This window comes from Oxyura jamaicensis, chromosome 7 (assembly GCF_011077185.1).
Source record: "Oxyura jamaicensis isolate SHBP4307 breed ruddy duck chromosome 7, BPBGC_Ojam_1.0, whole genome shotgun sequence".
Lineage (NCBI taxonomy): Eukaryota > Metazoa > Chordata > Aves > Anseriformes > Anatidae > Oxyura > Oxyura jamaicensis.
Genome location: NC_048899.1, coordinates 16,271,581 through 16,295,314, shown reverse-complemented (window position 1 = coordinate 16,295,314; position 23,734 = coordinate 16,271,581). Strand labels below are relative to the sequence as shown.

At 45.3% G+C, this 23,734-nt stretch overlaps 1 long non-coding RNA gene across 1 annotated transcript in view; it reads right to left on the bottom strand.

Annotated features, from left to right (window-relative positions):
• Positions 1–290: 290 nt before the first annotated feature.
• LOC118170232 overlaps positions 291–23,734 on the bottom strand; it is a 101,090-nt gene continuing 77,646 nt past the window's right edge. The window contains exon 4 of the long non-coding RNA XR_004752584.1: positions 291–332. This is a non-coding gene — a long non-coding RNA (uncharacterized LOC118170232). The remainder of the gene's footprint in view (positions 333–23,734) is intronic.

The window sequence follows — 23,734 nt, the reverse complement described above, 5'->3', positions numbered from 1 at the left end:
CTGCATGCGCTGTGATCCCAGCCCAACCTCACTGTGTTGACAGATGTCCTTAGACTAAGAGCAGTTAAATGGATTGGTACAGCCATCTTCACCTGGGGGAGGAGGGAAGAAGGGAAGGATGGCACAAGGAAGGACAGAAGAGAGAAACGTCTGGTCTTACCCACAGTGGCTGTCCCTGCCCCAAAGATACCATTGCAGTATCCCTCTGTTCCTACAAGATCAAGCTAGGAACATTTGCCAGTGGAAACATCTTGGGTCTGCACTTTTACAGAGGCAAAACCATGAGGTAGCTGTATCAACTGAAGTAGTTTCGCTTGCATAGTGCCTGCTCCCTGCAAACAGAAACATGCTACTTCGGCACAGGACATCTACTACCGCGAGAAGATTCACTTCCACTGCTAGCATAACGAAACTGCTGTAGTAGTGCAGATAAAGCAGATGACAGGGTGACTCCTGCCACTCCAGCAGTGTGTCAGGGTGGAGGCACTGCCTCTTGCTAAAAGGTTTGTGGTTAGGTGCTAACATGGCAGCTCTGCAGATGCTGCTCAGTTTGGCTGTCTCCTAAAAATTGCTCATAGCTATGTATCATAGCTAGACCACAAAGCTGTGACTGCTGAAACCAGAGAGGTGAGGTTAAGGTTTGGCTTCAGGATGGCATGAAGCATGAGCAGACGTTGCATGGAGATATGAGTAGGTGGTCTTCCTGCGTTAGCCAAGGCTAAGGGAAAGCCGAGGCCTTCTGAACATGTCCGAGCCGAGGAAGGTAGCATGTCCTGTGTGCCACCTCCCTCACCTAAGCTGTGGCATGCTCCCAGCCCACACAGAGCAGGCTTCGCTGGAGCTCTGGCTTTGAAGAAGTATGCCTGACTCCGAGCCGATTGTGAATGCAGAGCATGACCCATTTTAAACAGGTAGGCCAAGAAAACCTCCATCTCTCTGCCTTTAGGGACCTGTTTCAGAATACAGAAGACTTACCTTGAAAATATTTTCCATACTGTTTGATGTTGTGGAACTGTCAGTGGGAATACTGAGAGCATTGGAAGCCTGGGTGGCTTATTGATTTGTTCTAGTTTTATTAAATTGACTAAAGTTTATTCAGCAGTCTCCCTTCCCTGCACTCAAAGACCTACTCTGAATGCTGTCTTGAGAGGGGCAAACAGGAAAGAAAAAAAAAAAAGAACTTGAAAGTTGAAAAATTATCTAAAGAAACCTGTGATGTGAAAATGGACTTCATAAAAAGTATATACTATTTGTATCACTAACATAGTCTTTTGGGTTCAATAGTTCTGGCTACTTAAATTCTAGAAAAAAACTTTGCATGTGCCTGATGTTCCTAGTGAACGTGTGTCTGTGTACAGAGGAATAAAGACTCAAAGAAAAAAAGCCTCCCAAATACATTAATTTTTCTTTTGTCAACCAAAGAAATGAATGAAAACTTAAGACTCCTGCCCTTTTTGTGAGCAAGAAAGATGAGAATTACATTCCTGGTAACCTATACCCATGAAGTAATGACAGACAAATTAAATGGCTGAGGTCACACAAGACCAGTCCAGACCTTTCCCCTTCCCCCAACAGTAAGATTAGACATCCTGGGAGATTTCCAAGGAACTTTACAAATTGAAGTAGAAGTTGTGAAAATCACCAGTGTTCAGCATCCCAGAGAAGGAAGCCAGGACAACAGAAAGGCAGGGTGCAAACTGCTCACGTCTGACTGGAGAAGTGCAGAGGAAGACGAGGGGCAGCGCTGGCACTGTCAGGTCCTGGGGTACCTCCCGGTGCAGGTGGGAACTGCTGCCCAACGGGCTTGGTTCAGGCTGAAGGAAACAGAAGACTGGGGTATATATAACACGTAATGTCTCCTTGGATCTAATTCCAGATTTATCCACACTGATGTGATGCAGAGATAAAACTTCACAGAAGTCAGAAGAACTACATCTGTGCAGACAGGTGTGAGACCTGAATCTGATCCCTCTCTTTGCTTCTTCCATTGCTGAAACCTGAATTCATTTCCATGTTACTAATCCTGATACTTAACTTTTGTTATGGTATCATTAGGTAAACAGGAGATTTGGAGACTTTTTTTCTAAAAAAAAAAAAAAAAAAAAAAAAAAAAAAAACTTTTCTCCACCATCTCTATTTCTTAAAATCACCACAGATTTCATGTGCTGCTGCTTTACATTTTTTCTCTGAAAAATACTGATTAACAGCCTACTTCCCCACAGCAGATCATTTAAAGGCACAAGTAGGTTAAAATTCGTAATTCTTCCTGCTGTCTAATTCTGGATATATTATGAGATGCATTTGTACTTGAATGAAATCTTTTTAAAAAATCATTAATTGAAGCTGTCTGGCTCTGTCATTCTGCCCTCCCATTCTCCACCCAATGAATCAGTAAATTGTAACAAGAGAATCTGGCCAAACAAGTTCCTAATTCAAACGCCATCTTATGGACAAAGAAGTCTTTGAAAATGGTATCCGTCATCTGGCTCCTTGCGATGGAGCGGAAAGTTGTGTTTTTACTTTTCATGGAATTCATCTCTGCCTTCAGCACTGTCAAATGTTGAGTGCGGTACAGTACGAGGGGAGTGCAGTGAAAGGAGAGAGCAGGGGGAGGCCTCTGCTAAGGCAGCCCAGGGCAACCAATTTCCTGCCAATTAACACATGGCTACTGATAATATTTCTCCCAAGAAAAGAGATCCAAATAGGGAGAAATTTTATACCAATTGATTCCAGGTTACTCATAGAGCTTCTTTTTCTAAGTCCTCATCTTCTGCTCACTGAAATAAGCGGTATGGGGTCTTGGAGTGCGCGAGGCAAGCTTTTTTGATGACCGAAATGCAATGAGTGGCAGAAGAGTCCCACGTCCTGGCAGGGTGAGACTGCAGCAGCATCAGCCTCTGACGCTGAGCGTGCAACTCATCACGGCTACATCTGTGCGGGCATCACTGAGCGGCAGCACTTCCTGCAAGCTGTGTCTGCACTCACGGCCAGCACTGCACAGTTCAGTCACTCGTCTGGGGGAAGCAGATTCAGAGTTAAGCACTGTTCTAATCACAGGAGTAAGAGAAACAAACAAATAACATCATTCCAACTGCTAGAAATCTGTAAAAATGATTTCAAATGCGTCTAATAAATTTGTTATAAAACATCTTACTCCTCCCATGTGTGGTACGTTCAGGTTTTTTGCTTCTACTTTTTTCCTGCTGGAGTACCTGAGAGAAATAAGAGCCTGAGGGAACTGGAATAAAAGACATTTGTTCGAAGTATAAATGCACGGGGCCTTCTGTGTGAGGAGACCGGAGCCTTTGCCTTTACTCTCCTGCATCTTGTAGCCTCTTTGAGGAGGCTGGTGGGAAGAGGTTAAAGGTTACCTAGAGCTGCCAGTAAAAGTGAAAAATGGTGGACAGTGCCCTTGTTCTTGCCTGCAAGTTCCTTTATTTCCTTTTGTCATGGCAATACCTTCCCAGGGAAGCCCTGAATGTTGCAAATTAGTGTTCCAACTTATCTTTCTAATTACCTCTTCAGGTGTAACAGTGAGCCAGCTGCTTGCGTGAACAAAAGAAACTGCTCAGTAGAGCCTGTGCATCAGCATCCGTCACAAACATACTTAAGCTTATAAAGTATCTGGTTGTTATTAAAAAAAAATAGTCACAGGATTTCCCCCTTTTCTTGGGGAAGTAAAGATCTTGCCCTGACAACTTCAGGCCGGTACAAAAAATCCTGGGAAGAGATCTCACCTTATAGTAACATCTCTGAAGATAGTACAAATAGGAGAACAGCTGATAAAATCAGATGTATGAGCTGAGCTTGATGAAACAGGAAGTGTGCATTGCTAAAAATGAGACAGACAGAACTAAATGCCTGAGTTCAGGGAGGGGAGGCTAACTTCTGCCAGAGGTGCCTGAAATAAGAGCTACAGTTTTTATTTTCCACCACATTTCTCAGGCACAAAAGAAAACTCCCTCTGATGGGAAAGGATGCAAAGAGAAACAACCTGATTTTGGTGACCACGTACAAAAAGGGTCTCAGGAAAAAGGTTCAGTCCTTGTGCTTGTTCAGAATAGAAGCCCGAGAAACCTGAAACCAATTCCCAGGCATGTTGTCATCTGTCACGCACTCAGGCTGCCTGTGAGTACCTGGCTTTTCTTGGGAAAGGGGGTGCTGCTGGGAAGACTCCTATGCGTAAAGAAGCTGTGGCGTTCTGCAAGAATTTTCACCAATAAAGAACTGAAGCGATTCAAAAGACAAGAAAAATGTAATAGACCATTGTTCAGGACTGTGTTTTTAATCATAGACAATACACCTTGAGGCAGGATACCAAACCCATCCTGACAGATGATGGTCCAGGAAGAGAGATTAGGTTAACCCAGCCAGGGCTGACCTAAGCAAGCTGGTAAATCCAGCAGGCACGCGAACCAAGGCATGAGAATCTGATGCAAAGCCTACGGTAGTGGAAATATCTTGCATGGAACACCATTAGAGCAGACTGAGCTCTTAGTAACAACATAAATGCACACACATGCACAGATACATGTCTTTACATGGGATTTGTGGCAGGACAAAGGTTGTTGTGAACCTACACACAGGTCTGGAATGTGAGCTGCAGCAAGGTGAGAGAGCTCAGCACAGAGGGTAAGGGGCTGTCTAGGTAAAATCGGAATTGTTGAGGATCTGGATCTAGCTAGAAATGCAGACTCATTAAAAATTAGCCCTCAAGCTTTTTTGTGAATCTGGCTATGAAAATGTACGAATTTTCATTTTCAGCACTAAATGGAAAATCCTGACACTAAGAAACTGGTTTCAGAAATATAAAACCTGAAATAGTATGTTTCAAAAAAATAGAAAATAATAATAATAATAATAGAACTAACCAAAACAGCTTTTACATTTAGGCAACAGATATAGGGGAAAATCTATTGCTTTATTTTATTTGCATGCCAGTGGGTGTTTCTACATCAGGGTTGTGGTCCAGAGCAGTAGTAAAGGCTTGAAGCAAATACAAATTTCCTGAGTATCCACACTTAGTAGGAACTGGTTTGCTTTGCAGAATAGTTTTGGTGCGCACCAGCTTGATTCCTCCTGGATGCTAAGAAGCCAGAACTGCTTTGGATACAAGCTAATGAGCTCCACTCCCTAACTGGTCTGAGTCAATGCCTGCTCCTTTGGGCAGCTTCAAAACACAGCTTTGGGGGAATAAGCCATTCATGTGAGCATCTAGTCCGAAGTTAAACTCCCAAACCATCAACAGTGCATGTGTAGGGGTCTCAGCACCAAGTAGCTTCAACCTACCAATCCACCCACGTTGCAAAAATTACTTTTTAGGCACTGTCTGATTCAAAATATGCGAAGTGTTTATTACTCCCTAATGAAGAGCTGCAGAGCTGTGATTCCAGCTCAGAGCAAATGATTACAGACAAACTATACCAAATAAATCAGTGTTTATGCCAAGTCACAGGGAACAGTGCAGCAGATTAGGCACTCATTAGAGATTAATTTCCAAGCTACGGACTGAACAAAGAACAGATGTGATACAAAAGATTTCACTTAAACAAACCTACAAGGTTCTGGTCATATTATGACAATGGCTAATGCATTCTTCATGGCTTTTTATGTTTAGCTTATCCTGAATAATGTTATTAAAATTACAGCTTCCCTGCATGTTCTCTGTTTGTTTGATGGTTGAACATTATCGTCTCGCCACAGAATAAGAAGGAAAAGGTAAAATTCAAAGTGCTTTCAAAAGTTCATTTCAAAATCACCCATAGAGAGCTCTCTGATGGGCACTGGTGTTGTGGCGTCAGAAGTAATTCAGACACCTGATCGAGTTCATTCAAGTCCATACTCAGATAAAGAAGTTGTTTTTCCTCTCTCTCTCACACCCTAGACTTAAAGTCACTTGTCAATTTCAGACCTTACAGATTAAAAGTAAAAGCCTCTGCATCAGAAATAGACTATTTTTCTAGAAGGCAGAGAACATTTTAAACTACTATTACATATAAGGGATAAGAAAGACATCCTGAAAGATTCAGACAGCTTCAGACATCAACAGAAAATACTGCAAGTATTTTTTCAGCTAATACGTAGCTTTTCATCATACGCTTGCTATATTAAATGTTTATACAGCTCAAATATATATGGCCACATCCTAAGAAGAGCTGATGCCCACACTTGGAATTTTCTTTCTTCTCTTGTGTATAAGATTTTTCCACTTGCTAAAAGCTACATTCTACTGAAGACGACCTATATTTACTGCACCACTACGTGGTATCTTCCCTAGGAGGCTGCTCTCAGGAGGCTGGGATGTCACATATCACAGATGGAGATTCACACAGGTTTGTAGTCTAGATTTCAGCAGATTCATTTCAGTGACACAGGACAACAGAATGGCAGCCAGGTAAGAATACCGGTAAAAGTAAATTACTTGAAGGACAAAAGGGAATCCTTCTTTTCCTGGCAGTTTCAGGACATGATCCTATTAAGCTATATAAAGTTACTTAAATGAAGTGAGATTCGTATATTAATGTCTTGGTACTAAAGGGCCTCACCCCATTTAGCACAGAAAAGCTGTACGTCCAGGCAATATTAACAAGGGCAGCAGGTACTTTGCATGTAGTGGGCTCACCCAGGACCGGCAAGACCATGTGAAAATGGACTTCTGGAGACAAAATGAAACTTCTACACCAGGAACTGCCCTCCCCATATAAGGTAATTAAAGTGAGTACATTCTGAATACCAGTTTTACACGATGATGCAGGTCTTCCCTTGTTCCAATTCATGTACTTGGATAAGAGGGTGGGGATCTGACTACAGTTGGCTACTGTAGGGCATCTGCAGTGAACTGCTGTTCCATCTTTTCCAGTCCCCAGTTACCTCCACCCTGCTTACAGGGAGGAAAAAATGAGAAACAAAAGGCCCCATTTCCATTGCCTTAATGTAATTACTAAGCAGCAGGTTCGTGAGATGAGAGGAGCCATCTGCCAGGGAAGCAAAGCAGAGTGTGGGTGAATGAGGCAGGTACAAAATGAGGCCAGCCAAAAATTCCCCAGAAAGTAATATTTAAACCCAAAGACAGCAGTGCAGGGAGAGTAAGTCAGACAGCGAAGACAAAATGCTTTTTCCAGCCTGGCTCATGACTAATCTGAGTCTTGAAATACGCCTTTTGCCTGTCTTTGAGAGACCAAGGCACAGTGTGCCTCAGGGCCATGCTGCCCACCACCACAGGAGGGGTCCAGGTGAGAGGTCCCTTTGTAGCACTCCATCAGGGTGGCAGCCAGGGCTCCCCAGCTCTCCTCACCCCGGCTCCAGGCAGCAGCCACGAAGCCCTGGCCTGGCTGGCAGATCCGCAGGATCATCCAAGTCACCATGTTAACACAAAGCCCCAGCTGCAGTCTCTAGTTCTAATGTGGGAGAGCAGTGACTTCCACAACCATTTAAAACAGAATTCCTTGGCACATCTCCCGGTAATTGTGAGCTTGTAATGGTGTAGCTTACCTGGGGGGACACAAACCTCTGGCAGGGCATTCTGGTCCTGGGAAGGGCTCTACCCCTCCAAGAAAGCAGCTACGGCTTTGGGGAGCCTGTAGTAAGGCATCCACCTCCAGGCAGACTAATTGCCATGCAGGGCTCACAGGCTACCTGCAGGTAGAGAGGGAGATGAAACCACTGATTTTCTTGGTTTGCTCCATTTGCAATTTCAGCAGCTGTTCCATAGCTCAAGCAGATCTCCTTTGGTGCCTTACAACCGAACGGCTGCGAACGCTAGCTGGGAGCCCAGGACAGACAACAGCTTTTTTTACATCCTTCTTATTTGGGAAAGTTTGAGAGCAGGATGGTTGGCCTCATCCAATCTCCTGGCTACATGGGATGGGCCACGTTCAGTGAGAGAATTCAGATTGTCCCAGATACGAAGGTAGAATTGAATGCAAAGACATCAAACTGCTACGCACAGATTTGCCACTAAGCACACATGGTGAATTAAGAGAAGATTAGAAACTGGGGACGGAGACAATGAGGAGTGGAACGAGTACTTCAGATGTTGATCCTGTGGAGAGCTTCACACTAATTACTTTTGAGAAACACTGGGAACGAAAGGCTGCCTCAATATGCTAACATTACTCACAGCAACGTGTGGTTTTAGATGCCACACCGTTCATCTTCTGCCTGATCTCTCCACATCTTGCAGACATCCAGCAGACAGATTAGAGCACGGCTAACACGTCTGGGTTTAACTGGCAATGCCCTCTTCTGCCCACAGATTTTGTCTGGGAGGAGTTGGGAGGATACCTTTGTGGGGAATTTCTGGGAGTCCAACGGCCCAGCTGGAAGTACTGTGTGGCAGCAACCCCCAGGCTACTCCATGTCCAGAATCCCCAGACATGTCTATAGCATCTGTACTGATCAGCTGCAATCTGCAAGCAAGTCCAACACTTCTGAGAAGTGTCAAAGGGGCTGGTGGTACATGTTGGAATCAGCTGTGAAGCCAGGGCAGAGTAATTTCAACATTTCCTGAAGCACTAGGTTTGTGGTGCACGTGCAGGCCATCTGTACAATGCACAGATGATCTTCCAGCATCACCTTGCTATGTTTTTTTTTTTCCAAAACAGCTTTGCAAACATTTCTGCCCAGTTCTCCAGAAAGAAGTATGGCAGCTATGGACTAGAAAAAGAGCCCAAAGAAAAAGATCTGATACGAACCCCGACCACCATTTCTGCTGTAATTAGGAAGATATTTCAGAACCTGGCTCCGATCAGCTACAAAGCTACCAAACATGGACCCAGCAGGGTTAGAAGTTCCAGTCTAGAGATCCCACGCTGGCACCATGCAACCGAGCTGTTGGTATGAAGAGAGAAAAAATATCCTGTGAATGTGTCTGAGAGGGGTGGGGGTGCTCAGCTGCTGGATAGGAACAGAAAGGAAAGGTTATTAAGTTTTCCTTTCACAAGAAAGTAAAATGCGGCAGAATCTGACTTTTGGTGGACATCAGGGTGAAAAGGAAGATGCAGCTAAACCTTTCTAGCCTCTTCCTTGCTTCTGAAATAACTCAAAAAAACTATTTAGACAGAGAAGGAACTGCAGTACTTTTAATCATCACCAGCAGGTCTTTAACCTCACAGGAAACAGAAAAGGAAGGACAGACTGTAAAATATCCAGACAGACTAAAGGTCATTCTTCTTTCCCTTGGGATGAAACATTGCAAGTCGTCTTCAGGACAAATATGCATCTGCTATATACATTCTGTCACACAGAACATCCACATCTCTTCACTGTCACTCGATAGTGGCACACCAAGTTTACATTTCAAAATGGAGATAGGCATGGCAGAGGTGAGCGAGGTAGAGAAAGAAAAAAAACAAGGCACTTCTTCCCAGTAACAGGAGGATCAACCCAAGTCAGATATATTTAGCGGACACATAATTAAAATAAAGTGCATTCTATCAGAAAGTTTTCCTGTAGAGCTTGTGTTGGAGGTGGAAATTTGGACTGATGAAGCAGCCCAGTGCTCTAAGAGCAGAAAATGCTTCCTAGGTATCTCCAGCTCTTCCCCTCCCTTGTTTTGGGCAGTTCACAAAGCCTTCGGGGCAGACAAAAACAGCACAGAGCTAGGTAGGGTGGTAACAGGAGGCTGAGGGGCAACCAAGTATGTGCCAGCCCTGCCACATCTCTTTGCTGGGGCAAACTTCTTTGACCCACTCTCCTCTGTGCTACTCTGCCGCCTTTCCCAGGCCACCACGCCACCTGGGGAACCCTCTTTTCATAGCTTGGAGCACAAAAAAGGGAGATTTTCATTTCCAGCTCTTAGAGCCTCCAGAAAAAGGGTGGAGATGGGCCTTCCAGCAACACAGCGCTGCTGCTAATGAGAAGGCGGAGGGGGAGCTGTGGGCAGGAGGGAGGAGGCTGAACACGCGCTGAACACACGGATGCTTCTTGCTGCAGTGCCTCAGGATCTGCTGCTCGCTCTCATGCACTGGCAAATTGCTTAAGTAGCAGGCAAAGAGAAACAACCTGCAAAACTTTCCTTAAATGGGTTATTATCAACGAACTTTCTCTTTGGTAATAACATCTAAGGGCAAAGGACAAGAAATTACTGTGTGGAACCATGAAGTGACCCAAACCAGTCGAGCACGCTGTGCTCCCTGGCGCAGGGTGAACTTTCATACCCTCTACACTAAGCCCTGTGCAGAGGCGTGCGGGGAAGCGGGCAGAGTCAGCTCATACCACACATGTGCACATGGAAAAGCAATGATAAGCTTCTTTCTCAAACCTGTCTAAATAATGCTTGAAATCTTTGAGCCTTGACTTAGCTTACTCACCCATCATACAAACATTTCAAAATACAAAGAATCAGAAATGCCCCTTTCCTTGCCAGATGCTGGACGCTGCACAACTATTGCTATTCTCCAACCAGCAGTCCTGCCATGGACAAATGGCAGGACTCACCTGCACACCAAGAGAGAAGGAAAGCGTGGGCAGGTCCAAAGAGGTGAGTCAGAAGGGAACCATCCAGGAGAGCTGCTGGCAGAAGCTAACGTGAGCAGCCACACACAGGGCCAGCTGCCCCGTCACAGGCATGACTATCCTGTACAGAGGCGCTGCTCTCTGCCAGCGCTGTCCCCACGCCGTGCAGTTGCAGCCAGTTCTGCAAAGGGCATCCACCATTAGGGCAGCCACATCGGGCAGTTTGGGGTCAGCTGTTCAGGTGAGCCCAAAGAGCTGGGCAAAATGGCAAAACCCATTTAACACCTCACTGTCACAGAGCGCAGAAGTCAACTGTCTTCTCCTGTTGCTCCCATCCTGCAGCATCATGGCTGAGACAGGTTCATCTTCCGAGGGCTTCTTGTATGGGAAGGGCCAGGAGAAGGGAGGGATGTGGAGGGGTTGCCCTTCTGTAAGGAGCAAGGGGCTGGGGTGGCCCAGCACCCCCTGCCCCACTGCAGGCTTCCTTGGAGCCACGGGCTCGGTGGCTGCAGGGACGGTGGTGTCACAGCGCCCATCGCTTTTGAACACTGGCACTGCTGTCCCAGCATGGGCCTTTGCTGAGAACTGGCACCGAAGTTGTTAACTCTCCCTTTGGGGAAAGCAAGCTGGGATTTCACATCTTGAGGAGGCCAGGCTTTCAGCAGCCACACCGCAGAGGGTGGGGGACACAAATCCCCTTAGACAGAGCCTGAATTGCAGCCACATTGAACAGCTTGAGCTGCAGAGGGGCCAGAGGAATCTCTCACTGCTCCACACCCTGTAAATCCTTTGCTAATTGCTTTATTGCTGTTATTTGTGAAGATAAAGGAAAAGGATTAATTAACTAAGAGAGAAGAGCACACATCTCCCTTGATGGGCTTCATTAATTGATACGGGAGAGAGAAAAATCAATTAACAAATTCCTTTGCCTTCCTGATCAGTCTGGAAACAGAGCCCTGGCACTTTTTTGTTTGGGACTGTGAATGGTAAAAACGAGCCCGCTCCCCTAGCCAGCTGCGAGGGATTCATTCATCAGTTTGCAGCAAACATCCTTAAACACGGGGGTGCACAAGCTGTCCTTCGCAGACACTCTGCAATTCTATGACAACAGGCAGCGACGTGACAATGTCAGTGAGGTGATGCTTCTGGGCACCAACTCTCTCATTTGGATGCTTCACGCTCAGGAGAGCTACTTGATTGCAGCGAGACAATACGGCTCTAAAAATAATTATAACACAGGCTCTGGTGTCCCCTGACACTTTAAGCTAGCACATGATTTTCTGCAATGTATGAGAAGCAGCAAAAGCAAGCATGTATAGGGAATACTATATATTGCATGGATTAGTATCGTTCTTTATGTTTTCTTGAACCTTTATACAAATTCAGAGCTAGACGCAGACACAAGAATCTACCCAAGATTCCTTTCATGTGCTGTATTAGTTGAAGGAAATGAATAGTCCCCAGGGATAAGGCCTCAGAGGGAAGGAAGTGTTTGATGAATGAGGTTAGAAAGGTCTCAGTGTAGCTGTGTCATGCCTCGGTAAGGGCTTCTACAGAGAAGAATGATAGTGGTTTCCATTGCCTACACAAACAAGGGAGGATATTCAGCAGCTGTGTTGCAATGTATAAAAAACAAACAAACAAACAACAACCATCAAAAATCCAACTCACCCCATTTCTACAGTTTCATCTAAAAGCAATCGGAGTAAGCCAGATGTAATATATTCAATTGTTCAAGCACTATAAATCACTTCTCTGTGCTAAAACACAGATGGGGGGAGAGCTGTAGTTATCAACTGGGAATTACACAATTTGAATCTGATGTCTTGGGCAGTAATTCTTAAGTTTCACTGTCACCGTCTCCCAGGGACAAAATTAGTGAATAAAGGAGAAAAAGAGAGCATAGGCACTGAAACAGAGAAAAAACTGCAAAAGAGGGACAGAGCAAGCTAATAAATAAAACAAGAGCCTGAAGGGAAGAGCTGCTTTGTCAGAATATAAATATTTCCCTTCCCCTTTTATCTTTAATGTGGTGCGAGGAGCTTATTAAGGGGAAGTGCAGCTCTGTCCCTGGAGTCCATCTACATAACCATGTAGGGAGCTCAGCCCAATGCAGCCAGCATAGCCACTCACACAGCAACCCTCCTCGGCTGGAAACAAACGGAACGTACCAAGCAATAAAAGGGAAAGCAGGAACCCATAGCGGTCATTACAGCTCTTATCTTGCTGGCCCTGGTGCTGCTTTATGCTTTCCATTACTCGGCAGCAGCGCAGGCAGGGGCCCGGGCCGGGGAGCTCTGCTCTCTTTGGCTCCGAGCTGCAGCACTGCCTGCGTGAGCCGTGTCCTGCCCGTGCTGCTCCTCCACAGGGAGAAACTGATGGGACAGTTTGTAACAAAGCCAAATGTTATATTGGGATGAATAAAAAGAGGGAGGGAGGTGAGTAAAGAGGGAAATGCTGACGAGGGAGTCCTTTGGTCTCCCCCTGATTACTGCACAGCACGCTCCCTGCACAGGATGCACTGCGCCCTGAGCACGAAGCCCGTCCTTGTAACTGCGTGGCTCCCCAGTGCCGCCAAACCTCGTCTTCCCCCCCCACGCTGTGCCTAGAGGACAGCGAGCCTCGAGGGAAGGTTATGAATTAACGGCTCCTCGCCCTTGGAGATCTGCTTGCCGCTAATGACTTGGTTCCCCTTCCCAGCGCTGGCACCAGCACCTCCACGCTGGCCCTTCAAGATGTTCGACCATATGGCTGCACAAAGCTGCACCATCCGTCAAAGCGTCCAAGGCAGGAAGGGGTACAGTTTCAAATTGCTGCCAGCAGATTCCTTCCCACTATTTCCCTTCCCTGAGCTGTCACAGATACAGGTGTCAACCTGGCTCCTTTACTGCCTCACTCTTTTCATCTACCCTTGGGAAAAAAAAAAAAAAAAAAAAAAAAGAGAGAGAAAAATAAAAGCTTTGCATTTCCTCTGCTCAGGCCTTCAATTGGAAAAACGAAGGGAATTCATTGTTGGTGCTTGCTGATCCCTCCACCCCTACTGTTGCACCACTGTGGCCCTTTGAGCATGACAAAATGAGCTCCCCAGGCTTGATTATGCAAGCAACTAATTCCTCCTGGAGTCAAGGGGGTGCCCGTGCTCACTGGCTATACAATTTGGGTTTACCCAGCTTTGTTTTTGCTTCTGTTTATAAACACTTGGATTTTTTGCATTAAAAATGGACCTGATTTTTCTTTTAACTGTATGCTCGTGAATAGGAAAAGAATGTCATGAATTCTAGAAAAATCATTTTTTCAAGTATTTTCAGAAGAAAATGTTGGGATTATTTACATACAATGCTTCCACAGGAGCTCCCACCCCAAGTACTGTTTTTTACCACGTTTGAAAAAGAGATTACCCTAAAAACCAACAATAAACTACATTTCAAATTTCAAATTTCAAAATTTCAACAAACAATTATTTTCAAAAGTGATTTTGATAAGAATATAGTTTAAAAGGTATTTGTAATCAAATCAATACCTCTAAAGCTGAATAAAAGCAATAATGAAGTTTCATACAACCCTCATACTGGTTCTGGGATTTTGTTTTTAGGTGACCCTGTTAGAAAACAAGCCCTTTGACCCCATGGAATCCATCTAGCAAAATACCACTTGTGCTGGTTCCCAGCTGCCCACCTTCAGTTCCAGCTCATGAGCAGCTTCCCCGGGGTTGCTCGGTGCCTCTGAAGAAGCTCAGAAGCAGCCTGGGACCCCTCCCACCCCACTGTCCCTCGTGGTAGGTACCCAGAATCTGAGAGCATCTTAAAGGGAGAACCAGCCCTACTTTAAAAACAAACAAACAAACAAAACCCAGCTTTCAGAAACTTGAAAGCTGGGGACTAGAAGTTAGGCAGCTGCTCAGGTTTTTTCAGAGCCCAAACTCACGGGCTGCATAATATCCCAACAGCAACTCCTACAGACTTTACTCGTAAGGAGCTGACTCTTGTGGTCCAGGGGAGTGTAGAGTCACACACACTGATGAAATCAGACAGCTGTAGCAGTTCCCAGCCCTTCGTCCAGCCCTGCCACTGCCAGCACTGCTGCCCCTCACACAGGGATGCCTGGGCCAAAAAGTACCATTGCTCCCGGAACTGCTGGGTTTGCAGGCCGATGGAGTGAAGCTGAGCAGTGCCAATTGTGAAGCGCTCAAGTACAGCGGGCTGCCAGCTGGGACCCCCTCCAAGGGCTCTGAGCCATGCCAGTGTCCTCGTGCTGGAGGCAGGGGTCGCTGGGCATGGGGCGGGATGGGCTGGGGACAGCAACCTCTTCTGCTGCTCGGCCTTCCACAGCCTGCTTCATGACAGCGCCCTTCTCTACCACAACGAGAATTTGCACAAAGAAATTTTGCTGGGCAGGAAATGTCTTTACTGTTATGTCTAGGAAAGCAGGAAGGATCACACTGCACGTAGATAATAGTAATGATAATAACACCACCACGTTTCAGAGGCCTGTTGCCTCCCTACCCAGGAGCCACGGGCACTATGCTGACTGCGCCACCCAGAGATGGGGCTGTCCTTCAGAATCTTATCTGAAGCACCATGCAAATCATCACAGATCCCCAACCTTACAAAATGCTATCAGCATCCACAGGAGGTCTCCAGGATTTGCACTCCACCACCAATGCACTGTGTGGGACAACTTCTGAACTGCTGAAGGAGGACTCATCTGCTTTGCCCAGAAACTCATTGTTTTCACCTCAGCCCTCCTCTTCCTGTGTTATACAGCCCCACAACAGCCTTTATGAAAAATAAACTGGTAGGAATTAGGCAAAGACACCAGCATTCATGTCTCTGCTTCTGCAACTGTACTTTCATGGCAATCAGCAGCTGGAATTTCAGCTTTCCCTAGGCAAAATGTTGTGCCTACGGCAGCACAGGCCTGGGGCGCAGAGGCAAGCAGGAGAGTGCCACCAACCATGCTCTGAGCACCACTTGGCACACCGCAGGTCTTGCCGTGATGCTTGCTCCTCAGGGCACAAGCGCGTGCAGCCACACACCGCACAGTTACAAGGTCCCTAGCTCACCTTGGGAAGAAAGCAGTAACCTGCCACTGGTGCACATTTTCTTCAGAATCTGATTTTTCTGGGAGTTGTAACTTCTACTACAGGCAAAATCATCAAACCCATTTGGAAAAAAATCTTGAGCAGCACAGATTTTGAACATTTTGGAGTTCTACAGTATTTACGCTTTCAGAAATATCTTGTGTCCTTAGAATTTTAAAACACTCCTATTTTTTACAATGGCTAGTGGATACTCCAGCATATTGTGCTGTGGTTTCCTCCCTCTTGAAAAACACAGAATAAACATGAATGAGTTGGGCACTAGAACCACAGCTTTACTGTACACATGTAGCAGCTGACCAAAACACGCTTTTAGGGCTAGGTATCAGGTCAGTAAGTTAGAGTTGTCAGAAGAAAATTATCTCATGCTAACAACAAGGTACTGCAGGAGTCCCAAAGCAAACTGAGCTCAGTTCCACTTGTGCAAACAAAGCAAATGAGAAATTCAGCGTTAAAACCTGAGCTTGGGTGCCGTATGTCTCCCCTGAAGGGGCTGAGAGCTTGCAGGTCTCTCTAACTCAAAGGGATGATCTGTGGGAGCAATGAGAGCAGGACCTGCTATTTTTAGAAGTCAGGAGTGAAACAGTCTACCACATCAAGCACGTAAGAATTTGGCAGCAAATTAGGATTTGAGAGCTCTGAGTACCTCCCCAGACTGAGCCTGTGGATTACAAAAGATCGTAACCATGTCCTCAGCTATGAACATTCCCGTAGTATTTAAGCTTTTTCAAAAAAATGCAACAATTGAAAGAAATATATTAGATACAGATATGCACACATTCACCAGAAAAAGTTGAATCTCCATTGTTCTGAAGTCTAGGAAAAAAAAAAAAAAAAAAAGTAACTATGATCCAGGAAAACAGGGGCTGCAAATGCCTTGCAATATTAGACTAAATTCAGAGCAGAATTTCAGACGTTACTTTGAATTTCCCAGCTTTGGTAGGTGCAAACCAGACATACGATGTTATTTCTTTTCAGCCCATATGAGAAAATGTTACATGCAGCTGAAATCTATTTCAGACAGCAGTGTTTCTTTAGCAGAATGGGATTTCTCTGATGCTTTGCTTTGCTCCATATGCTTCTAATTATTGCTCAACTCAAACAGCTATTTCTGCATTGACTTGCAGGAATCTCAGAAGGCACCTTCTACGTAGGCAAGAAGCATAGCCCATAAATAATTTCAAAAAGTATTAAAGAGGGGAAGCTTCATAGCTTTTCATTCCAATCTGACTATGTGGTATTTAAATAAACCTCTGTGGCTTTCCAGTAACATAGTAGGAACTCCCAGGTGGCAGGGCTGGGGGAAGAGAGGGAGGAGAGCACTAAACATACTAATGAACATGTAATTAAGAAAATGGGCCCTCATTCCCTTCAGAGACTCCATGAGGAGGGAGCTTATTTAAAGTGCTGCTTTCTGGTTCCCCTCCTTCCAGGGAAGGAGATCAGTGAGGTATCTCCAGAGCCACGCAGTACTATTGTTCCCAGTGAAAAAGCAGCTTCAGTCAATGCAGGCTGACACTGAGAGAGGAATTACAGTTTGGAAATGCCTGGTTAAAAGAAAAGGCAAAGAAAAGCGTGAGATGCTGGTCCTCACAGCCCCGGTTTCTCAGGAGAGCTATCTGTCGCTCTCTGTCCCCTTTCCTTAACAGCTCTGCTTCGCTGAAACACGCTCGGGAACACTGCTCCCCGGGGCACGCATGGCAAGGGAAATGCTCTGCACAGAGCAGCGCTCTGCGCCGGGGCCCATCTCCAAGGCTCGGGGGGGGCTGCAGAGGGCAGAAGCCCAGGCAGCAGAGCCTCACCTTCCCTCGCAGCAGGGAACTACCTCGGCAAGCGGGTCCCCAGGGCGTGATCGAAACCCAAGGAGGAAACAATTCTGCTTAACAGTTTATCTGTACTTGCGAAGCGAGAGGGTTAATTTCTGCAAGTCCACGAGGAAGAGGGAAAATAGAAGTAATTAAAATGTTTATTTTTCCGAGCTCATTTTGGAAGTGAAGTCATTTAAGGAAATTTCACCCCAAACATGGGATGGTAGCAGTGATTTGTAATTTAAGCATTCATGGGAGGAGGAGAGAGGATTTTGTAAACAGAGGCTTAGGAATTCTTTAGCCTCTTTAGACATCTGGCAAATTCTGTATTGAATAACAGCTCCTCTTCCCTTGTTTTCTAAGCTTTGGAAACAACATGGTGTTTCTGGAGGCTGCACTCATCTTTAGCAGGCCTTAATCAAGCAAAGATAAACCATTTGTTTGAACATCAGGCAGTGGCTTCCTGCCAATATGATTGTTAGATGGCAGAATCACATCCCACGAGAAATAGCAGCGCTCCCATTATTCAAGGTATTTAAAACTAGACTAGTTAAACCACTAGCATTTATTAAAGCAGGGACTGAGCGATGTAATGGCTCTTTCCCATTTCTTATTTCTGGCTAAATCCGGTTCTCCTTCCTACATAAACAGAATTCGGGGCCTTGGCTGTGTTTCCATTGAAACAAGCGAAACATTTCCCGTTAACACAAACAGGACAAGTGCAAGCCCTCAGCTTCTGCATTAAAGAGTTTAAAATATGATCTCAAATAAATGGGACTATAAAAAGACAAAACAAGGCTGGGCATAAATGACAACAATATAGCGCAATACATTGCACTGCTGCATTCCCCACAGTCAAAGGCTATCAACAGGAAAGTGATCAGAGCAGCCAGCCACTAAACCCTCACCAACCTGGTGCAGCTGGAAGTGAAACGTAATTCAAGCGGTCACAAATACTGTGACACCATCTGCAATGAGATGGGAAATTTATGTATAAACTTGAGGATCATGGCTGTTTTTCATTACATTGTGTGTTACATACCTCAGCCAGCCAGAGACGGATGCAGAAAAGCTCCTGGGTAAGAGATTTCAGTCACCTTAACAGGAGCTACACAAATGGCAGAGCTATGCGGAATCAGCTGGCTGAAGCAAGAACTAGGCTTCGCTATTTTTTCTGCAGACAGCTGGGCTTTGTAACTGTGCTGCCCCTTCAAGAAGGACACAGAAATCAGGTGTTAGCACTTGTCTCTGGCCTCAGAAACTGAAGGGGGATTTATAGAGAGGGGAATTACACAAAAGGAACAAAAATGCTGCATTTTGGAAGAAAAGGGCACCCAGAGAGCACCCAGGCTGGTTCAAGGAAATTGGCTTGCAGCCAAGAAAAAATAAGAAGCAGCAGATCTCTGATGTGGAAGAGGGGTCTGGAGGAATATAGCTCTGGGAAGGGGAGCTTGGACCACAAAGACACTTGCCAAACTCTGAAAAACATTCCATGGTTGCAAGAGAAAACAGGGAAGGGTACATTTGTTTTGTTTGGCTCTGTAATATTGTAGGGCTATAAAATAAGCAGTAACTCTGCTCAAGACCTCTGCAGACCCGTGGGTCCTTTTCACGGAAGCAGGGAGAAGCTCAGGGGAGCTGGAGCATCCACGAGGCTGGGACTCCTGTGGCCTCTGCGGGAAGGCCCAGGGGGCCGAGGGCAGCTGCGTCCCAAGCCCCTCCACATGTAGTGCTCCCTCAGCACGTTCATATCCCAGTACACAAAATCAGCCAAAATCAGCTACAGCAGTCTCAGAAGTGGCCGAGCACTGCACCATAATAGAAATACCTTTTAAGATTTAAATCTTTAAGACAGAAAGAACCAGAAAGAAAGTTTGCCTGTGCCTATGCTACCTCCAGATTCTCAGAGCAGAATCTTCCCCTCTGACGGACAGGGAACAACAGACACAAATGTCATTTTTTTCCCTCCTGCCACTGGAAGATTCCCTTCTTCATTCTGTGATATCACTGTGCACAGAGCGATGCCAGGCCCTGGCTGCTAATACTGCTGCTAGCAGACAATTTGTCTTGTTAAAAAAGCACCTCTCTTAGGAAAGTAAAAGAGAGAGGAGTTGTCTGCATTTTATACAAAAGGTCTCTGCAACCCCAAAATACTGAGAAAACAGATTAAACACTTTAAAGGAACAGGGGAATTCAAAGAGTCACGCAAGGGTTAAAGTGTAACTGATGTCCTCACTTGAGCTGCTGAACAGGGATGAGCTGATCAACTTCGGGTTTTGTTTTCTTATTCATGGATCTCAGAGATGAAAGCAATCACCAGCCCTACAGTCCATCTTTGTGAATGTTTCCTAATGTTTTCTGCAATTTGATCATAAATGTGGAAGGCACTGGAGCTTCCACTGTATCCTTTGGGATACTACTTCATAAGCTAATAATTATCTTACAAATCCATGATGCAACCAGCTTTTACCTCTTTTCACTGTGGGAAACCACATCCCCTCCAGCAGTATCCCCTTCCTTTTGTCACCTGTGCCCTCCCCATATGCTCTTTTCAGTCAGTTTCTTATGTCTTCAATCTAATTTCAAATTAAGGCTCCATGGTGGGGGGCAGGGACTTCCCTTCCCTGCTCTGCCTGTGAACTACCAGGCTCTCCTGTCTCATTACAGAAACACCAGACTTCTTTGGTGAGCTCAAACAATACGCAATTTAGAGTAATCTACTGCACTGATAAAAATGCAAGCAGATATAATACTGTGAACTTATTTCATTTCTAATTATGCAAATCGTTACGTCGAATTTGCATGCATCATTTCCCCCCCGGGCTCCTGGCATCTCCCCACTAAGCTTTAGGGAGTGCAAATTTTGATGTTCTTAGCTCAACAGCCTGCCTGATCATGTAAGAATACATGTGAGTGTGCTTCAGAAGGCTGAAATGGAAATTGTCATGGAAGTTATTTAGTAACGTAACCTCAACGAGTCTCCCAGTTCAGCTGCCTCCATCTGGGCAGGGTGGCAGGAGGGCTGGCCAGAGCCCTCCACCAGCAGCAAGTTGCTGCAGAGCGGGCGGAAGGGGAAGAGGGAAGCGCTGCCCTTTGTTCTTCTGAGGGCAATGAGGACTGGAAACCTTGCAGCAGATAATCTGAAAATGTTCACCCTCAGGCACCCAAAATAACTACTGGCTGGTGGGGTGGGGAGGGGGGTGTTTTGTTTTGATTTCCCTCCCCCCATGGGAAGAGTTTTCTATCAGATGGGATAGGAAACAAGGAAAATGATATTGGCAACGTTTATGGAGGCTTTAAAACAGCAGGAAAAGACATCATGTCGGGATTGCTGCTCCTCACTCACACTTAGCTTAGAAGTCAAACTGGATCTATTTTTACAAGTGTAAAAAGACATATAATTGTTTGTTCCTAGCAATTTCTCGCTATGTAGAGCAGTGTAGTCAGATGGCTCCAGAGTTGGTACCAAAGTCTGAGTCTCTGTAGTTATCCTGGTATTGTGGACTTACCAGGATTTTGGTCTTCGAGGTTTATTGCTGGCAAACAAGAGGCAACGTGAGATATTCAGGAAACCTGCAGCTGGGAGATTTTTAGAGAATACCTTTTGAATTCCTGTGTGGTTGCAATAGACAATTTCTCAGAGTCTGTGAAGTCCTGTGTGGCGCAGTTGTTGTGGGTGGCTGATAACCTCCTCATGGTGGCTGCCTGTGCCTATGTGCTGATGAGAGTCCCTGCTGCTGTGAGGAAGTTTAAGTAACTTTGCAGGTTAAAACTTGTGAATTTAGATGGAGGCAGAAACAGGAGATGAGCACAAATTTGCTGCCATTTGAAACAAGACTGATGTTTCTTACGGAGGCCCTGGATGATGTGGGGTAACCTACACTTCAGAATCCTGGATTTTTTTTTTCTTGTTTGCTGAAAGCTGTCAGGATGCCTTAGACTGATTTGGCAGTCTGAGATTTTCCCAGGCCACAATCTGCCATTCTGAGACTGTCGCTCCCTCTCTCCCACTCTATCCGATCTCCCAATGGTCTAAATATGAAAAAAATGGAATTTGCCCAAGTGAATTTCTTCCTCCATCTTAGTACATTCTGTTGTACATTCCTGCCATCTGAAATGTCCTAGCAGTGTCATTCCATGTGATAAGTTTACTTTCTTCTTATCTCACTAAGAAATAACTGAAGATACGGCTTTCCTTCCTTCTTTTCTGCTTAGTTTTTTTCCCCCTTTACTTCACTGATTCTACATTACATTCACCATAAATGTGATGTACTGCTTTCACTGCACACACCAGAGCTCCCAGTCATCTTTTCATTCATACTATGGTTCACAGCAATGACTAATGAATGGGGACCAGCAGAAACAGGGGGAACCACTGAGGCCATCTGCCCTGTCTTGTAAATAAATACCCAGTAAATGTCTGGCCACTAAGTTTGACATTCCTTACTCTGAATAGTTTCTGTCACTGTCTCCATATTGCTGATAGTTTCTTGCAATACCATTTTACTAGCTCAGAATGTGTCTCACTACATACAAAAATCACAATGGCCCATGCACAGGGCAGGAAGTTTGCAGCTCCTTTCCCATCTCTGCATTGTCATTGCCTGCCAGTGAAACATCTCCTTTTCTCTAACATTTTTCATAGTGAATGTCACAAAATGCTTTGCACATGAAGTCAGTCGTATAAGCCAAAGTAAAAAATAGAAGCTCTAAGGTGATTATTAAAGATAGATGACTCAACAGCTCATGGAGTGTTACAGAAAGATGGGGTGGGGAAATAATTAAAAAAAATCAGAAAGAACAATCTTTTTGAAGGTTACTAACAGCCAGAGGAGAATAATAATAATAATAATAATAATAATAAAACAGTAAATAAGTTCATGGAAGATTTTACCATGGGAGGTTATTTAGGTGAGCATATCAGAAAAACCTGCTTAGTCACTAGGTGTATAAAAGCAAGTAATTCAGATAACGAGCCTGACTAAACTGAAAAACTGAAGTTCTTAGGCGCCCTCCAACAGCTGTAATTGAGAATGAAGAATAGACTTCGTTTCTAGAAACAACTGTTGCAACCACAAGTAGCTAGTCTTGCCATGTACATATTTTGGAGAGCAGAACATTATTTTTAAATCCATGTCCAGTTTTAGAGAGTAAATTTATTTTAGTAAGCCCATTTATAACTGTCAAATTCTCTTAACAAATATAACAAAAGCTGAAGCTCTATGGTCTTACTGGTATGAGGACACATTGTTCATGAGCAGGAGAGGATATGGGAAACATTTGTCCAACAATTGCTGTTGGAGCTCCCTGAGCCAAACTCTGCTCTCTTGAACTGCCTTACAGGTACTGGTACAGACCAGTGTATTTGCTTAGGCACAATATGAACACAATCCTGAATACAGGAGTGGAATAAAAGTAGCAATTTGAATAGTATAGTTCCTCTCTCCTCACACGGAGGGATGGGATGGATTGGATAAGACTTGGTCTCAGCCTGTCTTTGACCACAGGCTCTCGCAGGCCAGCGTGAAAGGAAAAGCAGCCACCATTGTAGGGCTTTTGTTGAGCACTCCCCCTCTCTGTGCTGCCCAGGACACTCTCCTTGCCCGCACCTTCCAGAAGCATGATGGTTCCAGCAATCCGTGGCTTGGTGGTGCACTTCAAAACACAGCTATGCTGCAAATAACCCACACTTCTGTCCCCAGCAAATGCATGCTAGTCTAGCTCTAGATCTGCTCAACATCACTCGGCAGGCCGGTAACATCCCTCCCCTGACCTATGCCTTTTCTCTTGCAGACAGGCAAGGTGCTTCTATGGAGGAAATGCTGCTTTTTTACAGCCTTTTGGAGTCTCTTTAAGGGCTTGAAGCAATACGGTTGGGGATATAAAATTTCTCCTCTTAGCTCCAGTAACACTGGACGTTTCAAAAAAATCAGCTTTCCCCTAGCTAAAGCTTAGATCTGCATGAATAAAGCGTTTATTCTGCCAGCAAAAACCAACGGTCATGCTGTGATAACAAATCTACCCCCCCACGCAGGGGGAGGTGATGGCGTGCAGACACGAACATCCCAACAACGCAATCAGCTCATTCTGCAAATGTAGCCGGGCGGTGCATTTTTTTTTAATAACTCTGGGCACAGGCAGCTGTTTGCCTTTTCAAAGCCTGCTCAGAAAGCAGCCAGTTAATTTTAGTTTGCTCAGGCCACCCTGAGCGAGCCCCCCCGCCCGGCAATGCCCTGCAGCGGAGAGGAGAGAAGAGGGGCGGGGGGCCCCGGGGCGGCTCCCCCCATCCCATCCCATCCCATCCCATCCCATCCCATCCCATCCCATCCCATCCCATCCCATCCCATCCCATCCCATCCCATCCCATCCCATC